At 45.6% G+C, this 21,043-nt stretch overlaps 1 protein-coding gene across 1 annotated transcript in view; it reads right to left on the reverse strand.

Annotated features, from left to right (window-relative positions):
* Positions 1 to 2,121: 2,121 nt before the first annotated feature.
* The window catches only part of TRIM14 (tripartite motif containing 14), an 84,760-nt gene continuing 65,838 nt past the window's right edge, over positions 2,122 to 21,043 (reverse strand). The window contains exons 7-8 of the transcript XR_008504573.2: positions 20,554 to 20,649; positions 2,122 to 2,696 (exon numbers count right to left, since the gene is read on the reverse strand). The gene's annotated coding sequence lies outside the window, so the exon portion shown is untranslated. The remainder of the gene's footprint in view (positions 2,697 to 20,553; positions 20,650 to 21,043) is intronic.

Genomic DNA, 21,043 nt, shown 5'->3' on the forward strand with positions numbered 1-21,043 from the left:
TAATCTCAGCTACTTGGGAGGCTGAGGCAGGAGAATCACTTGAACCCAGGAGGCAGAAGTTGTGGTGACTGAGATGGCACCACTGCATGCCAGCCTAGGCAACAGAGTGAGACTCCATCTCAAAAAAATTAAAATAAAATAAAAAACAAATAAAAAGGAACACACTACCCATACACAAAACAACCAGGATGAATCTCCAAGGAATCATGCTGAGGGAAAAAAGCCAGCCCCCAAAGGTTACAGAACTCCATCGTTCTGTTTATTAAAAACCCTCTTAAAATGACACAATTATAGAAATGGAAAATATTAGTGGTTGGCAGAGGTTAGGGAGGGGGTGGGGCTGGAGGGAAGTGGGTGTGGATGGATATACAAATCAAAATGATGGGTTTATTGGGGTGTTACGGGGTGAGTCAGAAAATCCAAGGAAGGGTCTCAAAAGAGTTGAAACTGGGTAGCTCTGGGCAACTCAGTTGGCAGAAGTTTACGGACTTGCCATTCCTCATGATTTCTGGGCTATAGAGTCATCATTAGCAGAGAGAATCGTGAGAGAAGACAACCTGGTTGATAGAGCTTTGGAAGGATAGCCAAACAGCAAGACTGGGCACGATGTCTCACGCCTATAATCCCAGCATTTTGGGAAGCTGAGGCGGGAGGATGACTTGAGCCCAGGAGTTTGAGACTAGCCTGGGTAACATGGCGAAACCCCATCTCTACCAAAAAACATTATCTGGGCAGGGTGGCACACACCTGTGGTCCCAGCTACTCAGGAGGCTGAGGTGGGAGGATCACTGAGCCTGGGAGTTCAAGGCTGCAGGTGCCACTGCACTCCAGCTTGGGTGACAGAGCGAGACCCTGTCTCAAAAAAAAAAGAAAAAATTCCACATCCTTATTATTTATCTTTCCAATTTTAAACATCCTAGCAAGTGCGAAGTGGTATGTCACCATGGGTTTGGTTTGCATTTCCTGATAGCTAAGTATGTTGAGCATCTTTTCATGTGCCTATTGACCCAGAGATGATCTTCTATCACATGTCTGCATCAGGTTGGTCAGCTTCGGGGGACAGTATCACACGGCGGAGCCCAGGTTACTATGGGGTGCTCTGGTTCCTGGGATTGTTTTCAGAGATGACCGTGAGGAAGTAGGTGGTGAGCAAGGTCTCCCAGGAAGATACAGTTTTTTTTTTTTTTTTGAGACAGAGTCTTGCTCTGTTGCCCAAGCTGGAGTGCAACGGTGCGATCTCGGCTCACTGCAACCTCCACCAACCAGGTTTAAGCGATTCTCCTGCCTCAGCCTCCCAAGTAGCTGGGACTACAGGCGCCCACCACCACACCCAGCTAATTTTTGTATTTTTAGTAGAGATGGGGTTTCACCATGTTGGCCAGGCTGGTCTCAAACTCCTGACCTCAGGTGATCCTCCTGCCACTGCGCCCGGGGAGATTTTGAAGTCCTGGAATGGAGGAGATTCCCAATGACAGTGAGGGAGAAGCGTAAGAGTTGTGAAAGCTTTGGGGACCCTTTGAAGTTAAGGGTGAGATGAGAAGGTGGAGACACGTCAGACCCACTGTCCTAACTGGGTATGGGGAGGGGCAGGACCAGCCAAACTAGGGATGAGGCCAGTGACAGAGATAAACTGTCAAGATGAGGTCTGAGGGTGGGAAGGTCCCCGCAGGCTGCAGGCGGTGGAAACAGGCCTGGGAGTGGGGGCTCAGGAATGAGACCCCACCTGAGTGGGCAGGTCTGAGCCAACAGGGCCTTACACGCTTCTCATGCAGTCCTCACTACTGCCCTCTGGTGGTGGTTGTCTCCATTTCACAGGGGAGGACGTTGAGAAGTTCCTCTGCGTGAAAGGACAGAGCTGGGAGGTGAACCCCGGCCTGAATTATCCAAAACCCTGTGCACTTCTCAGGACACTGTAGTGTTCCAGGACCCCATAGGGACCCAGCGAGGGAAGAGATTATTATCATTTGGAAGACACTTGGGGTGGGGGTCTCAGACAAAACGTCAACTCATCAGAAAGACTCCTCTTGGCCACCCATCTAAAGAACGTCCCTTTCCTCATTTCTCACGCGCCACTCAATTAGTTTCTTCACTGCCCTCATCATAATTCAAGATCATATATTTATACGTGAATATAGTTTATTTTTATTGTAAACTACAGTTTGCAGGAAAAGGACCGTGGAGGCCTCTTTTGTTCTGCATTTTATCCCCAGCACCTGCTGTGGTACCAGGTACGCAAGCAGGCACTCGAAACTGCTTTGGTGGATGCAGCAGTGGGGTGCACTGGAAAACAGAGGCAAGAGAGGGATGTCACAGGTCAGAAGCCTCCACCAGAGACTGAAGGTGTTGACTTTCACCCCCCCACACCCTCCAGAGTGTGATGGGGGTTTTGCTCTCTCAGGGACAGCATAAAAATGATGCTTATGTTACAGGGATGAGAACCAAGGTTGGGGAAGCAGAAAGTAGGTGGTGTGACCAGCGAGGGTGTCATCAGCAAGGGTGCCCAAAAATGGGACAACTGACAGCCTTGGAAGAAGCAGGCTCTTTGGCCATGGGACCTGAGGCAGGCCCTCAGCAGCTGGGGTTGGGCAGCTTGGGTGGCTCCATGCCTCACTTCTTCCTCTGAGGAAATAGCCAGAAAGCTGACTTCAGCGACGACTCAGGGAACAGTCAGATTCACCCAAGGGGCAGAATGTGGCCTGAGAACAGATAAAGTCAGTTACGCCTCAGTCATCGCTGTCATATTTTCTCTTCTGCACTTGCTCATTCAGAAAATATTTATTGGCATCTACTAGGTATTAAGAAGTCCCTGTAGGCCGGGCGTGGTGGCTCATGGCTGTAATCCCAGCACTTTGGGAGGCCGAGGCGGGTGGATTACGAGGTCAGGAGTTCGAGACCAGTCTGACCAACATGGTGAAACCCCATCTCTACTAAAAATACAAAAATTAGCCGGGCATGGTGGCATGTGCCTGTAATCCCAGCTGAGGCAGGAGAATCGCTTGGACCCAGGAAGCGGAGGTTGCAGTGAGCAGAGATCGTGCCATTGCATTCCAGCCTGGGCAACAGAGTGAGACTCTGTCTCAAAAAACAGAAAAAAAAAAAAAAAAGAAAAAAAGAAGTCCTTGTAATCCCAGCACTTCGGGAGGCCGAGGCAGGCAGATCACCTGAGGTCAAGATTTTGAGACCAGCCTGGCCAACATGGTGAAAACCCATCTCTACTAATAATACAAAAATTAGCCAGGCCTGGTGGCATGTGCCTATAATCCCAACTACTTGGGAAGCTGAAGCAGGAGAATCGCAGGAATCTGGGAGGCAGAGTTTGCAGTGAGCCAAGATCATGCCACTACACTCCAGCCTGGGTGACAGAGTAAGACTCCATCTGAAGAAAAAAAAAAAAAAATGCTAGGCAAGGTGGCTCACATCTGTAATCCCAGCACTTTGGGAGGTTCAGATGGGTGGATCACCTGAGGTCATGAGTTCGAAACCAGCCTAACCAACATGGAGAAACCCCATCTCTACTGAAAATACAGTATTAGCCAGGGGGATGGGGGGCTCATGCCTGTAATCCCAGGTACTCGGGAGGCTGAGGCAGAATTGCTTGAACCCAGGAGGTGGAGCTTACGGTGAGCCCAGATCGTGCCATTGCATTCTAGCCTGGGCAACAAGAGTGAAACTTGGTCTCAAAAAAAAAAAAAAAAAAAGAAAAAAAGTCCTGCGCTTGGTGCTGGGGATAGAGTAGGAGAGAGTCCATGCCCTGATCTCCTGGCCCCGTAGGACACAGTGACAATACAAGGCTCCAGGCAACCTCAGGCAGAGGCCTGACTTGACTTGTCACCTTGTCTCTCTAGGGCTTTGCCCTGGGTTCAGTGCTGGGAAGGTGCTCCAAATGGTTCCTTAACTGAAGGCGCCTACACTCTAGAGGGAATGACAGACAAAAGAGGCAGATGTCATAAAGGGTGAGAAGTGGACAAAGAAGGGGCCAGGCGTGGTGGCTCACCCCTGTAATCCCACACTTTGGGAGGCCGAGGCAGAAGGATCACTTGAGGTCAGGGGTTTGAGACTAGCCTGGCCAACATGGTGAAACCCTGTCTCTACTAAAAATACAAAAATAAGCCAGGCATGGTGGCGTGCACCTGTAATCCCAGCTACGCGGGAGGCTGAGGCAGGAGGATTGCTCAAACCCAGGAGGTGGAGGTTGCAGTGAGCTGAGATCGTGCCACTGCACTCCAGTCCGGGCGACAGAGCAAGACTCCATCTCAAACAAACAAACAAAAAAAGTGGGTGAAGAAGAGGGTCTTGTGGGAGCCCAGAGATGGTTACTGGGGAGATCAGACAAAGTTCTGAGAGGAAGCAGCTCATGCACTGAAAGACCTGCAGACGGTAGCCAGGCGAGGCTCAGTGTGGGAGGGTGGAAGAATGGGTAGTGTGCAGGAACAGGAAACAGTCTGTGCCAAGACCTGGAGGTGACAGAACATGATCCTTTAGGGAACTCAAAATAGTTCTGTGTAGCTGGAGCACAGAGTGGCAAAAAATTAGGCAGGAGTCCTAAAGGTTGGAAGAAGTTTTCTAGGAGCCAACTTCAAAAGGAGCTTGGCACAGTTGGGGTTGCCACTGGGGCCTCAAACTCCAGAGGGTCAAATCTGGAAACTGGACCCCCCATCCTCAACCTTGACCCTGTGACCTAGCACTCTGGGTACTCTAGCTTCTCCAAACTAAGTTCTTCCTTGCCTTCTCCTGTTAACAACAGGAAAGAGTCCCTCATTGGCTTAATATGTTGTTATTACTTGTTTTTCTTTGAGATGGGATCTCATAATGTTGCCCAGGCTGGCCTCTAACTCCTGGGCTCAAGCAATCCTCATGGCCTCAGTCTCCCAAGTAGCTGGAAGGCTACAGGTACATGCCACTGCACCCGGCCCTTATTTTTATTTTTATTTTATTGTATTTTATTTTTGAGATGGAGTCTCTCTGCGTCACCCAGTGGCATGATCTCGGCTCACTGCAAACTCCACCTCTCGAGTTCAAGCTATTCTCCTGCCTCAGCCTCCTGAGTAGCTGGGATTACAGGCGCGAGCCACCATGTCCAGCTAATGTTTTGTATTTTTAGTAGAGATGGGTTTTCACCATGTTGGTCAGGCTGGTCTCGAACTCCTGACCTCAAGTGATCTGCCCACCTCAGCCTCCCAAAGTGCTGGGACTACAGGCATGAGCTACCAAGCCCAGCCTAATTTATTTTTAAAGATCTTCCTACACGTTCTCAGCCATTTGGACAGATTGAACATTGATTCATTATCCAAGCAGAAAAAGCACCAGAAACTGACTTTAAATCCAAATAAGAGTGGAATGAAAATTGAGTTCTTTCCTCTTTACTATAGTAAGACAAAGTACTACGTTACTTTACTGAAAATGTTTATTTAGTCACAAATGAGCCTAACTTGCTTTTGTGAGATGACTATTTTTAAATGTGATTTCTCTTTTTTCCTTTAATTTCCACTTATTCACAAATTATACAAAACTGCAATAGCTTTCTTCAGTCAAAAGCGACTGAGTTACTTTAGTGCTGGATTTCATTTTCTCTGTGATCAGAGTCTGCTGCTCAGCCTCACTCCAGAATGTGAAGGCCATTTAAACCTGAGACATGGCCAGGTGTGGTGGCTCATGTCTGTAATCCCAGCACTTTGGGAGGCCGAGGCAGGCGGATCACGAGGTCAGGAGTTCGAGACCAGCCTGGCCAGCATAGTGAAACCCTGCCTCTACTAAAAAATACAAAAATTAGCCAGGTGTGGTAGCAGATGCCTGTAGTCCCAGCTACTGGGGAGGCTGAGGCAGGAGAATCGCTTGAACCCAGGAGGCAGAGGTTGCAGTGAGCCGAGGTCGCGCCACTGCACCCCAGCCTGACGACAGAGAGAGACTACGTCTAAAAAAAACCAAAAAAAAAAAAAACAAAAAAAACCTGAGACATTAAACACATGCCATCTAGAGTAGCACACCCATATTTCATGCATGATAAGTGAACCTGCTTCAACCTCCTTCCCTCTTATTTTTACTTTTAGAGACAGACTCTCACTCTGTTGCCCAGGCTGGAGTGTAGTAGAATGATCACGGCTCATTGCAGCCTCCACCTCTGGAGGCTCAAGCAATCCTCCTGCCTCAGCCTCTTGGGTAGCTGTGTAGCTGGGACTGAAACTGCCGTTGCAAAATTACGACTGGGACAGTGAAAGAGCTCTAACTTAACTGACTCCAACTTGCTTCTAACCTCCAAGCTGTCCTTGTTCATTCCTGGGCGTAGGCTGAACTAACTTTGGGAGAAAATTAGTTTATAGTTTAAACAAAGACAGTAACAGCCCTTTCCCAAAGCAGACCTCCTTCTTGCCTGGGCTCTAGATTGCCTTTGTAGGACTAATATTAGCCATAAGATCAGAAATTATGGTTCAGGAGTCATGCAGCTGGAGGGGGACAAGATTCTGACCCTCCTTAAACTGCTCCTAAGGTCAGTGCTTGAGATATTTTGCAGACCCTGCACTTGATGGATCAGCTGGCCCTACCCAGATCAATAAACTGGCTCATCTGATCTTGCAGCCCCGACCCAGGAACTGACTCAGTGCAAGAAGAGAGCTCCGACTCCCTATGATTTCATCCCTGACCAATCAGCACTCCCGGCTCACTGGCTTCCCCCACCCAGCAAGTTATCCTTAAAATCTCTGCTCCCTGAATGCTCAGGGAGACTGATTTGAGTAATAATGAAACTCCAGCCTCCCCGCACAGCTGGCTCTGCTTGAGTTACTCTTTCTCTATTGCACTTCCTCTGTCTTCATGAATCGACTCTGTCTAGGCAGCGGGTAAGGTGAACCCCTGGGTGGTTACAGGATCACAGGCATGCGCCACCATGTCTGGCTAACTTGTTTAGTTTTTGTAGAGACCAGGTCTCACTATGTTGCCCAGGCTGCTCTTGAACTCCTGGGCTCAAGTTGTCCTCCTGTCTCACCCTCACAAAGTTCTGAGATTACAGGCATGAGCCACTGCACGCGGCGTCTCTCTCTTTCCTTTGGTTGCCTCCTGTTGGTCTCCAAACATGCACTTCCTCAGAACCCCTCAACTCTTTGGATTCCTCCAGCCCAGGGTCCATTTTCCACCTGCTTTGACAACTGAGCTTTTCCAAGAAAGGGCTATTTTCACTTTTTCTATTTCTTCAACTCCCCTTTGCCACCAAATCTGCTGTCTCCAAGTGGCCCCCTGATCCCCATGGCCACTGGTGTCTTCTAGTTCATTCTCCTGGACTGCTCGGGACCTTTGATGTTGTGGGTCTCGCCTCCTCAGGACACACACCTGCTCTGTCTCCTGCTTGTTTCTCCCAGGGCAGCTGCACCTGCTGTCTCCTCTGCACTGCTTAGCCCCCGGCATGTGCTCTCCTGCAGCAGTCGGGCCTACCCTCAGTCTTTTTCCAACTCAGAGTGGCTCCTGGATCTCTCTCCACTCAAGACCTCTGCTCTGAGCTTCCACATTGCCTTTTCTCCTGCCTCGGGGGCAGCTTCACCTGTGTATTTTCTTTTCTTTTTTGTTTTGAGACGGCGTCTCGCTCTGTCGCCCAGGTTGGAGTGCAGTGGCACGATCTCGGCTCATTGCAACCTCTGCCTCCCGGGTTCAAGCAATTCTCTGCCTCAGCCTCCTGGGTAGCTAGGATTACAGGTGCCTGACAGCACACCCGGCTAATTTTTGTATTTTTAGTAGAGAGGGGGTTTCACCATCTTGGCCAGGCTGGTCTTGAACTCCTGAGCTCTTGATCCACCTGCCTCGGCCTCCCAAAGTGCTGGGATTACAGGCGTGAGCCACCGCGCCTGGTAATTTTTTTATTTTTAGTACAGACAGGGTTTCTTCATGTTGGCAAGGCTGGGCTCAAATTCCTGGCCTCAAGTCATCCACCCACCTTGGTCTCCCAAAGTGCTGGGATAACAGGTGTGAGCCACTGCACCTGGCCAGTATTCTCATCTACAGTTTTAGCATAGTGTTTAGGGGAACAGTGTACTATAAGGTAAATAATGACTTCTAGGATGAGGAATAAAATTCCCAGTATTAAAAGTAAAGATTTGAAAGCATTAGTTTGGGGACTTGTAACCCACAAACAATTTAGGATTTAGTCCAAATTGCAGGAAAAAAAAACTTAAGAACAACTAACAACAGGTGTACTATAGTTGTTTTTGAAGCCAATTTTTTCTCTCTCCATTCTTCATTTTTATTAAAGATTTGTATTTTTAGTAGAGATGGGGTTTCACCATGTGGGCTAGGCTGTCTCAAACTCCTGACCTCAGGTAATCCGCCCACCTCGGCCTCCCAAAGTGCTGGGATTACAGGCATGAGCCACCTCACCCAGCAATAAGGACATCTTTTTTTTTTGAGACTGAGTTTTGCTCTTGTTGCCCAGGCTGGAGTGCAATGACACAATCTTGGCTCACTGTAACCTCTGCCTCCCGGGTTCAAGTGATTCTCCTGCCTCAGCCTCCGGAGTAGCTGGGATTGCAGGCATGTGCCACCACGCCTGGCTAATTTTGTTTTTTTGCTTTTTTTGTTTTTTTTTTTTTGAGACGGAGTCTTGCTCTGTCGCCCAGGCTGGAGTGCAGTGGCGCGGTCTTGGCTCACTGCAAGCTCTGCCTCCCAGGTTCACGCCATTCTCCTGCCTCAGCCTCCCGAGTAGCTGGGACTACAGGCGCCTGCCACCACACCCAGCTAATTTTTTGTATTTTTAGTAGAGACAGGGGTTTCTCCATGGTGGTCAGGCTGGTCTCGAACTCCTGACCTCAGGTGATCTACCTGCCTCGGCCTCCCAAAGTGTTAGGATTACAGGCGTGAGACACCGCGCCTGGCCTAAGGACATCTTTTAAAAAAAAAGCTTTCCTGGCCGGGCGCGGTGGCTCACGCCTGTAATCCCAGCACTTTGGGAGGCTGAGGCGGCGGATCACAAGGTCAGGAGATCAAGACCATCCTGGCTAATCTGGTGAAACCCTGTCTCTACTAAAAATACAAAAAATTAGGCGGGCGTGGTGGCAGGCGCCTGTAGTCCCAGCTACTCGGGAGGCTGAGGCAGGAGAATGGCGTGAACCCGGGAGGTGGAGCTTGCAGTGAGCCGAAATGGTACCACTGCACTCCAGCCCGGGCGAGAGTGCCAGACTCTGTCTCAAAAAAAAAAAAGTTTTCCTCTAATTTTTAAATTGGAAAATTGCCTGGACACTTAATATCTATTAATAATCTTAGATCTCAAATTATATGACAAGTTTGTTTTTCAAGCATTTATTCCATTACATTTACCTGATTATTTAATAGTTTTCCTAGATTAACTGTGATATCGAATAAGCACTAAACCACTTGATCAATACATGCAAACAAAAATGCTAACAATTCTTAAAACATTTCTAATGTTATTTTACCTGTAATGTTAAAGTCAGCTTATTTATTAAAGAGCTTACTTAGGCTGGGTGCCATGGCTCAAGCCTGTAATCCCAGCATTTTGGGAGGCCGAGGCGGGCAGATCATGAGGTCAAGAGATTGAGACCATCCTGGCCAACATGGCGAAACCCCATCTCTACTAAAAATACAAAAATTAGCTGGGCATGGTAGTGTGTGCCTGTAGTACCAGCTACTCAGGAGGCTGAGGCAGAAGAATCACTTGAACCTGGGAGACGGAGGTTGCAGTGAGCCGAGATCACACCACTGCACTCCAGCCTGGAGACGGAGCGAGACTCTATCTCAAAAAAAAAAAAAGAGTTTACTTAAGTCATGCAATCTTGAAAAAGCATTTGATTAGTCTTTCTTTTTTGATAAAGTATTTGATTTAAGCACTTTTATTTTTCTTTAAGCCAGTTAATTAGAACTCATATATTTTTAGTAGTGAAACATTGTGTACACAACACATAAATACATAGACGTAGTAGGCATACCGATAGAAGTACATCTTATAGACTCATAAGACCTATTTTTTTTTTCCCTATTTAGACTTGCAAATTCTTGATAACCTGTTTCATTACTCTAGGGAATTGTCAGCTGACTAGCCCTAAATTTGCATTTTTTTTTTTAGATGGAATCTTGCTCTGTTGCCCAGGCTGGAGTGCAATGGCACAATACTGGCTCACTGCAACCTCTCCCTCCTGGGTTCAAGCGATTCTTCCGCCTCAGCCTCCCGAGTAGCTGGGATTACAGGCATGCGCCACCATGCCCAGCTACTTTTTGTATTTTTAGTTTTGCCATGTTGGCCAGGCTGGTCTGGAATTCCCGACCTCAGGTGATCTGCCCACCTCAGCCTTCCAAAGTGTTGGGATTACAGGCATGGGCCACCATGCCTGGCTAATTTGCATGTTAAAGCAAACAACTCTTAGGTGAAAAATCAGATAGCAAAATTTACATCTCTAAATACAGAGAGGAAAAAGACTGGTGTGCTAGAGGGAAGTTAAAACTGATTTAATTGCCAGTTAAACATAAAATTATAGAAATCTATCATAAAGGCCTTTTAAATACACACACACAGACACACATACACACACACACAGAGATCCTATAGCTTTTACTTCAGAACTCTAGCCATGAGATAAACACAAATTCACTGGCTTGCAAAAAAAAAAAAAAGTTTGGATCTAAACAGTGGTTTTTATCTCAGTAGAAAAGTAACAGCAGAGTTAAAGCAAGCAGAAAAGAAAATAGAAAGAAAACTTAGAAATTCTATGGACCTTTGGGCTCTTTTTCCTTAATGCAGTGGTCGTCTTGTGCACAAAGACCATAATATTTCCATTTTACACAAATTCTAACGAGTAGAGGTGCCATAACACTAAGAGTGCCCCAAAGGGGGTTACACTTCTTTTTTCTCCACCTTCTTAGGTTGTTTCCTTTTTTATTTTTGTTCTTAAAAGGAAGAACTGAGCTGTGTCCTAGGGCTTTTGTGGAGTGGGTCAAAGTGTGTGCTGCTTGGTGGCAGGACTCCATAGTGTGTCACCACCGAGGCATTGCTGCCCTCTTAGTGTCTCATTTTCTGACTCTGGAGGTCTAAGCCCCTCCAGGAGGGCTGAAAGTGTGGAGTCATCAGCTTCCATATGCCCTTCCTTCCTGGACGAGCCTTTTTAAAACTAATTTTGGTGAGGGTTCCCTGTAGGGCCGTTGCACGTCATAAGGGTCAACCCTCCAGGCACTCCCATGTGGCTCCTGGTCACCCAGGGGCGCCTTTCAGCTAGGAAGGGCAAAATGCCCTTTCTTTTTTTTTTTTGAGATGGAGTCTCGCTCTGTCACCAGGCTGGAGTGCAGTGGTGCCATCTCGGCTCACTGCAACCTCCAACTCCCTGGTTCAAGATATTCTCCTGCTTCAGCCTCCCGAGTAGCTGGGATTACAGGCACACGCCACCATGCCCAGCTAATTTTTGTATTTTTAGTAGAGACGGGGTTTCACCATGTTGGCCAGGATGGTCTCGATCTCCTGACCTCGTGGTCTGCCCTCCTCGGCTTCCCAAAGTGCTGGGATTACAGGCATGAGCCACCGCGCCTGGCGGCAAAATGCTCTTTCTCTTGGGTGTGGAGTAAATTCAGTCTGTCATTTACCTATGAAAACAACAGTTCAGTTCCTCACCTAAATGTACACACACAAGCCAAACTGAGATTAATTCTGGGAGAAAAAGCAATGGAGAAGACCCTTTAGAATGCACCTCCGAGCTCAGTGTGGTGGCTCACACCTATAATCACAGCACTTTGGGAGGCCAAGGCGGGTGGACTGCCTGAGCTCAGGAGTTTGAGACCACCCTGTGCAACATGATGAAACCCTGTCTCTATTAAAACACAAAAAATTAGCCGGGTATGGTGGTGCATGCCTGTAGTCCCAGCTACGTGAGAGGCTGAGGCAGGAGAATTGCCTGAACTCAGAAGGCGGAGGTTGCAGTGAGCCAAGATTGCACCACTGCACTCCAGCCTAGGTGACAGAGCAGACTCTGTCTCCAAAAAATAAAAATAAAAATAAAGAATGCACCTCTGAACTAGAAGTAGGATCCTTAAACAACAGCTTCCTAAGAGAGAAAAAAAACAACAGCCAAGTCTACTTTCTGTAAATTGCGCTCAGCCACCCCTAACTTTGTAGCTGTTGTCCACCATTACACATGCCAAGGTCAAACCCTCTCTCAGTACAAGGTCATCCCTGGTATCCCTTGTTAAATCAAGTTTAGCCTAAAGCTGCCTCCTTACATATTTTAAGTTCAGCCTAAAGGTTTTTCTGTACATGGTGAACTATAACAAGTGGAGGCATAAACAAGCCATGACCCACACCTGTGCCAGTTACTGAGTTTTTTGGCCAATCAAATGTAGCCAACTGTTTGAACTGTGTTCAAATAAGACAAATGCTGAGCTGTAACCAATCCAGTTGTTTCTGAACCTCACTTCCTTTTTCTGTCCGTAAACCTTCTTCCACCACATGGTTGTGCTAGAGTTTCTGAGCCTAGCCTGGCTCAAAAGGCTTCCCAGGTCATGGATTGTTCATTTCTCAATTAAACTCCTTTAAATTTAATTCAGCTGAAGTTTTGCTTTCATCAGATGGGGTCAGAAGCAGGGTCTGAAGTAGAGCTTCTAATGACCCCCAGGGGTTCTGAGTGATCAAGCAAGGTACCTGCAGGACCCATTTGTGTCCCTTGATCTCTTGGAGCAGCTGGGGATCATGGTAAGTTCTTGCTCAGATTTCAGAACTCCATGGATTTGTGCTTTGAGCCCTCTGAGTTTCTTAGAGGAAATTTCTGTTTCAAACTGGGTTTGGAAATCGCAACAGAAATTGGACTGGGTCCAGGATTGAATTAGATCTGGTAATTAACTGGCTTGGATCCAGTTAAGGCCTCTTACATCTGACTGGGTCGGAAAGAAACTGGTAGTAAATGGTAATATTGCAGGGGGTGTAAAATTTGGGTTTTGGAAATTCACAGGGATTTTTGTTTTTCACCCCTTTGTTTCATTTTTCTTGAGTGCTTACACAGGAAAAGAAATCATTGGCTAAGTTAATCAAGGGAACCCAAGAGCAAACCCAATATCCTAGCTAAAAATTAGATACTTAATTTCTGAAGAACTGAGTTCCTTCTGACTTATACATGCATAAGTGTTAGGGCCCTGGAAGTAGCGAAGTCTTACAGAAATGGTGAAATCGTACTAAAGGTAACTGAAAGTGGAACATTCCAAATGAATAAAACTGCACTGAAATGCATTTGAAAATGAGGGCTCCCTAATTAGTCTCATCTAGGAATGTCTGTTGATATGCAGAAGAGTGTTTTTGTTTGTTTGTTTTTTTCTGAGATGGAGTTTTGCTCTTGTTGCCCAGGCTGTAGTGCAATGGCGTGATCTCGGCTCACCGCAACCTGCGCCTCCCGGGTTCAAGCGATTCTCCTGCCTCAGCCTCCTGAGTAGCTGGGATTACAGGCATGCGACACCACACTCGGCTAATTTTGCATTCTTAGTAGAGAGGGGGTTTCACCATATTGGCCAGGCTGATCTTGTACTCCTGACCTTGTGATCCACCCACCTTGGCCTCTCAAAGTGCTGGGATTACAGGCGTGAGCCACTGTGCCCAGCTGATATGCAGAAGAGTTTAAAAAGATTTCCATATTTTTATTTAAAGACTTTACAAAAGGCAAATAAAAAGCTTAGGCAACTAATTGATTTAAAAAAATTAAATCTGCCTTGTACTCTTCGCTGACAGCTATGAGTGACAGGATTAGGCATGTACAGGACCTTAGAACCTGGGGAAACTTTTCTCCCCAAAGGTGAAATTTGAGAGCTTATGGGACAGCTGGAAAAGGTCCCTTTGTGACCAAAAAGTGACCACTTGAACTTTTGATTCAGTATCACTGCAATGGGTGGGTGATATGGTTTTGTTGTGTCCCCAACTAAATCTCATCTTGAATTGTAGCTCCCATAATTCCCATGTGTTGTGGGAGGGACCTGGTGGGAGAGAATTGAATCATGGTGGCGGTTTCCCCCATACTGTTCTCATGGTAGTGAGTAAGTCTCACAAGATTTGATGGTTTTATAAGGGGAAATCCCTGTTGCTTGGTTTTCATTCTCTCTTATGCTGCCATGTAAGACGTGCCTTTCACCTTCCACCATGACTGTGAGGCCTCCCCTACCACGTGGAACTGTGAGACCATTAAACGTCTTTTTCTTTATAAATTACCCAGTCTTGGGTATGTCTTTATCAGCAGTGTGAAAATGGACAAATATGGTAAATTAGTACCAGTAGAGTGGACCACTGCTGTAAGGATGCCCAAAAAGATACTCAAGCTCTAACAGCCTGGGACTCCTTGGGTAAAACAGGAGGCACCACAGAGCCCGTTTTGGGAAAAACCTCTGTTTTTCTCATGAAACCCCAGGAATTGGAAGCAGTTAGATCCCTCTCAAAATCTAAGGCTCTGCTCTTTTCTGCATTGCATTATCTGATATTTTTGAGTTTTGGGGTACCAGAAGTTACTTCACATTATGAGAGAAATCTAGTGTGTAATAGCTAGGTAGGAAATACAGTTTTGGGGATAGCTAATGGCAATTATGGGGAAATTCTCAACTCTTTGCATGTTCAGATCAGAGAAGCATGCTCTTGGCCACCTAGAAAGCATGGAAATGAGCCGGGCGTGGTTCCTCATACCTGTAATCCCAGCACTTTGGGGGGCCAAGGCAGGCGGATCACGAGGTCAGGAGTTTGAGACCAGCCTGGCCAATATGGTGAAACCTCATCTCTACTAGAAATACAAAAATTAGCTGGGCGTGGTGGCACGTGCCTGTAGTCCCAGCTACTCAGGAGGCTGAGGCAGAAGAATCACTTGAACCCAGAAGGTGGAGGTTGCAGTGAGCTGAGATCATGCCACTGCACTCCAGCCTGGGTGACGGAGTGAGACTCCCTCTCAAAAAAAAAAAAAAGTATGGAAATGTCACCTCCCCACCCCCTTACTGAGAGACAAGACTCCCATGGGTGATGGGCTAGTCACAGAATGGGCTGGTTAGCTTTGGATTGCTTTGCAATTAAATGCATGGTAAAATCATTGCACTGTCTTTTTCCATAGCATTTCTCCTTTTGGGATCTGAGATCTGATCTAAAAATGAAACCCTTAATATTGGGGGAATCCATTTTTACCTTCCAGGTGTGCCTGCTTATTAGGCTCTAGAAACTGCATGCTTTCCTCACCCTGTTCTTCAAGGGCTCCACTCTAAAGCCAGTAATCCAATTAAGAAATGTAAAAACTGGCAAATGAAAAATCCTACAGCTACTGGATCTTCTTCCATCTGTCTGTCTGTGTAGTTATATATGTGTTGTGTGTGTGATGTTTACATAAAAGAGCTCTGATTAATCGGCTTGAAGAAGAATATGTACTTAAATATTTTGAAAGAAAAATAAAAACTGTAATGCCTTTTAGTTCACATGACTTTAGTAACCTTTGGGAAATAAAAACAATTTTAAAGATTATTGGTAAAATAAAAACATTTATTCTAATTTAGGCGGGTCAGATATTAGGTTTGCTAAATGCTTTAAGGTTATAAACTGCTTCTTTGGCTTTTGAAAATGGTTCAACTTGAGTAAAGGAATAGGCTGGGTGTGGTGGCTCATGCCTATAATCTCAGCATTTTGGGAGGCTGAGGCAGGTGGATCACAAGGTCAGGAGATCGAGACCAGTCTGGCCACATGGTGAAACCCTGTCTCTACTAAAAATACAAAAATTAGCCAGGCGTAGTGGTGGGCGCCTGTAATTCCAGCTACTCAGGAGGCGAGACAGGAGAATTGCTTGAACCTGGGAGGTGGAGGTTGCAGTGAGCCGAGATCATGCCACTGCATCCCAGCCTAGGTGACAGAGCAAGACTCTGTCTCAGGAAAAAAAAAAGAGTAAAGGAATAAAGAATGGCTATTCTGGCCGGTGGCTCACCCCTGTAATCCTAGCACTTTGGGAGGCCAAGGCGGGCAGGTCACCTGAGGTCAGGAGTTTGAGACCAGCCTGACCAACATGGAGAACCCCATCTCTAATAAAAATACAAAAATTAGCCAGGCATGGTAGCGCATGCCTGTAATCCCAGCTACTCAGGAGGCTGAGGCAGGAGAATCACTTGAACCTGGGAGGTGGAGGTTGCAGTGAGCCAAGATCGTACCACTACACTCCAGCCTGGGCAACAGAGTGAGACTCTGTCTCAAAAAAAAAAAAAAAGAAAAAAAAAGAATGACTATTCCACATGCAGAGCACCCCCAAGGGCTGCTGGCTGTCCACTTTTATGATCATTTCCTAATTATATGCTAAAGAAGGGGTGGGTTATTCATGAGTTTTCCAGGAAAGGGGTGGGCAATTCCTGGAACTGAGAGTTCTTCCCCCTTTTAGACCATATGGGGTAACTTTCTACATTGCTATGACATTTATAAAGTGTCATGGCACTGATGGGAGTGTCTTTTAGCATGCTAATACATTATAATTAGTGTATAATGAACAGTGAGGACAACCAGAGGTCACTCTAATTGCCATCTTGGTTTTGGTGGGTTTTGGCCCACTTCTTTACCACTACTTTTTATTAGCAAGGTCTTTGTGACATGTACCCTGTGTTGACCTCTTGTCTCTTCCTGTAACTAGGAATGCTTTAACCTCATGGGAATGCAGCTCAGAAGGTTTCAGCCTTATTTTATCTAGCCCCCATTCAACATGGAGTCACTCTGGTTCAAATGCCTCTGCCACGGTGATAAAGAAAAATTTCAGCTGAATTAAATTTAAAGATGTTTAATTGAGCAATGAGCAAGTCGCAAATTGGGCAGCCTTTTGAGCCAGGGTAGGCATACAGACTCCAGTGCAGCTTTGTGGTGGAAGAAGATTTATGGACAGGAAAAGGAAAGTGAAGTACAGAAAACAGAAATGAGGTTTAGAAGCAACTGGATTGCTTACATCTCAGCGTTTGCCTTATTTTAACACAGTTGGAACAATTGGCTACATTTGATTGGCCAAAACTCAGTGATTTGCACAGGTATGGGCTACAGTCTGTTTACATCACCACTTGTTATAGTTCATGATGTACAGAAAACCTTTAGGTCGAACTTAAAATATATAAGGAGGCAGCTTTAGGCTAAACTTGATTGAACAATTCCCCACTTTTGGTCATTTTCTCAATTTTGAGAGATTGACCAAAACTTTAGTCATTGATATCACTATCTCAGCATAAATATACTTATTTGGTCTTGAAACCCACTGGGAAACAGTACAACAGTGAGTTTTGCAAGGTGGGAACAAGGACTGAGTAGAGGGTAACTCCTTATGCTGGAACGTCCTGTTTACAGAAGAAAACCAAAACCTGGTTTGTTCTAGGACCTATGTGTTCCTTAAAGTCTTAGTATCACTATGTCACATTTAGCATGAGTGACTCCATTTTGGTTTGGTTTGGGGCCTAGTGCTCATTCCAAAACAATGGCCTCCCCTAATTTTGTTTTTAAAAATTCCCCCTTTTTGGTCACATTCTCCTTTAGGTGAGAGTTCTCACTTAGGTGAGACCGTGACCAAAACTTAACGCCACTCTCAGTTACCATCATTTTGGGTTTCTGGTCTCAGCGTGTCATTCATAGGTTATGGCGTCCTCATGGTTGCACATTTCTTTTTTTGAAACAGAGTCTACTCTGTCACCCAGGCTGGAGTGCAGTGGTGTGATCTTGGCTCACTGCAACCTCCACCTCCTGGGTTTAAGCAATTCTTGTGCGTCAGCCTCCTGAGTAGCTGGGTTTACAGGCAGGCACCGCCACACCCAGCTAATTTTTGTATTTTTTAGTAGAGACAGGGTTTCACCATGTTGGCCAGGCCGATCTCGAACTCCTGGCCTCAAGTGATCCACCTGCCTTGGCCTCCCAAAGTGCTGGGATTACAGGAATCAGCCACCATACCCGGCATGGTTGCATGTTTCTTTCAGCTCTTGTCATTCCAACTGAAGAGAGACCATTTGACATTCTAAAGATGGCTGTGTGCAAACACTTAAAACCTTTGAGAGAATACAGCACACCAGGGAGACTACTATTATGACTATCGCGAGGATAACACCAAGTGTTTGGAGTATTCTCCTTAACCAGGGTCCCCATAAACCAAACCACCTGAAATTACATAGATCAAAGAATGAGCTAGATGAAGAGTCGACTCGCTTAACTAAGCAGTCTTTTCGCTAATCCCCTACAACTGAATCTCTATAATGCCTGATGTGATGTATTTATCCATAGGCCACAAGTGCCAGCAGCTGCATAGATACTTCTGTGCCAGTAAGTAATCTAGAGCAATTCCATTATTTAGCATAACTTTCATAAGATAAAGTCTGTTGTGGAACCACAGACTTTACAGTAGAACCTGCTATAGAACCTATCATGGGGGATACATTTCTAATCATTGCCCCTTTTACTCCAAACCATAGAAAAAGGACTTAACAAATGATGCCCTTCTAGAGGAGTGAAGGCCTCCTGGCAATGATTTCTTTAACCCATGATGTGGGTTAAGAGGAGTGAGCCAATGTTCTAACAAGCACCCACAGCTGGAAGGCAAAAACAGATTCCCAAAATTAAGGGTCCCATTTTTATACTGGATCCTGGATCCCCAAAAAGAAGGGAAATGCTACCAGAGAAGACAGTGCAATGCTTCTACTGTGGATTTCAATGCAAGGCAACCCAAAGCCAATCAGCTCATTTTGTAATCAGCCCATCCCCTATGGGAGTCTCATATTTGGCAGGGGTGAGGGGGTGGGGTGGAGATGTTTCCATGCCTCTAGGTGGTCAAGAGCATGCTTCTTTGATCCAAGCGTGCAAAGAGCCAAGTATCCCTCCTAACTGCCATTACCCATCCCTTAAAATATATTTCCTACCTGGTTATTACACACCAAGGCTAAAAGCTCTCTCACAATGCAAAGTAATTTTGGACAACCCACCCCCAAAGTCAAAAGTGTCAGGTAATGTAATGTAAAATGGAACAGAGCCTTAGATTTTGAGAGGACTCTATCCTCCTTCAATTCCTGGGGTTACATGAGGGAAACAGAGGTTTTTCCTAGAATGGGGTCTGTGACACCTCCTCTGTTTTTCCCCAGGAGTCCCAGGCTGTTAGTAATTATCTTAGGTTCTCTCATGCGGACATCAAGAATAGCAAGAAGACAAAATGGAGAGAAACAATTCAGTTGACTGAGAAGAAAAAAAAAAAACAACTTTAATTTTCCTTCAGAAAAATAGATCCAAGAAGAGAAAAGAAAACAAATATAAAGGCTTTTTAAATATATGTACAGTTTGCATATCCACTTTTTATTAAGCTGATTTTAACCATATAGCTCTTTTTTCTAAAAAAAAAAAAAAAAAAGAACAATTACATTTTTGTTTTGTTTGTTTGAGACAAAGTTTTGCTCTTGTCGCCCAGGCTGGAGTGCAATGGCACGATCTCGGCTCACTACAACCTCCACCTCCTGGGTTCAAGTGATTCTCCTGCCTCAGCTTCCCGAGTAGCTGGGATTACAGGCGTGTGCCACCACGCCTGCCTAATTTTATATTTTATTAGAGATGGGGTTTCTCCATGTTGGTCAGGCTGGTCTCAAACTCCCGACCTCAGGTGATCCACTTGCCTTGGTCTCCCAATGTGCTGGGATTACAGGCGTGAGCCACCGTGCTCAGTCTAAAATCTTTTATTACCAGACTCTAGCCAGGACAGCCAATATTTCTGGCTTTTGAATTCTACCACAGGTAACCTCCCATGTGAAATTAATACATTTTAACTAAGGTCATAACTTAACCATGGACGTATAAAGTGTCTTAAAGAGATGGTAAGCAGTTTTTGTTTTTGTTTTATAATAATTACAGTCTTCCCAAAGGTAGTTCAGCAAAAGTAAAAATAAAGACAGGAAACCAGAATCGGTCCATGGGGAAAAAGAATCAATAAATGGCAAAAAGTTACACAAATAACAAACCAGGAAGGGCTCACTCCCTAAGCCCCCTAAGCCAAGAATTGAACCTGGGCCACCACTGTCAAATGCCAAAGCCTTAGTACTGAGCTACCGCATTAAGCGCTTTCTATTGCTTTTCCCAGAAGGAAGATTTTGAGCTTGCAAAGGCTTTTAACTGCTCAAGATAATTTTTTGGGCTAACTATGACATGAACCCCAAAATCCCTGTCCTCTGGGTGGCAGAATCCAAGATAAAGTATCCTCACATGGTCACAAGGTTAAGTTCAAGGACATAAAACAACATGAGAGAGAAACTTCATCTGGTATTGGTTTCAGGGACTCACAGAAAAGTTTGTAAGTGACCAGCCTGCTGAACTGGCTTTGGACAGTTGGCTTATATGGCTCCTAAGTCCACGTTCTATCCTGTGATGCCCCTCCATTATAGAACAACACAGAAAAACAAATTCATAGCACTAAGTACACGAGATTTTCTATAGCCTAAAACTAGTCTCATAAGTCTTTTCTTCTATTAATCAGACCTTTGTAGAGGAGACAAACAGTGATGTTTAACACACACACACACGCACACACACACACACACACACACACAGAGGCCAGAAACTTGGCTAGTAAGTTGTTACCCTTTTTGCTGGCATACCAGGTTTCCAGGTTCCCCTTCTCTGCAGCTTCCAGAAGAACGGAGTGGCCTTTGATAACTCTGCTCACTATGCTATAGCTGTGAGTGCCAAGCCCACTACAAAATAAATAAATAAATAAATAAATACATAAATAAATATCATCCTTTTCTGTTTTATGGAACCATAGGCAAAGCTTCTCAACTTTGTAAGATGCTGCCCGATGGGCTGCATGGAGAACTGAATTAACATTTTCCATCTCAGCAGTCACCTCAATGGGCACCCAGTATCAACCTAGCAAGGCTCAAACTGTCTCCCTTTGGTCCCTATCATCTTTGATCCATTCAAGGTGGGAAGGGATGGCATCAATGAGTAGTCTCTGGGCAAGACGAAGAGCAGACAGTTACCCCTTAACAGGCAGGCCTGTTAAGCTTTTTTTTCAGAGCTCACTGAATGTGACCATACTTACAGAGGGTTCTCTGAGTTAGGCCTGCTGGACTTGCATCAGAAATT

Source organism: Pongo pygmaeus, chromosome 13, assembly GCF_028885625.2.
Source record: "Pongo pygmaeus isolate AG05252 chromosome 13, NHGRI_mPonPyg2-v2.0_pri, whole genome shotgun sequence".
Lineage (NCBI taxonomy): Eukaryota > Metazoa > Chordata > Mammalia > Primates > Hominidae > Pongo > Pongo pygmaeus.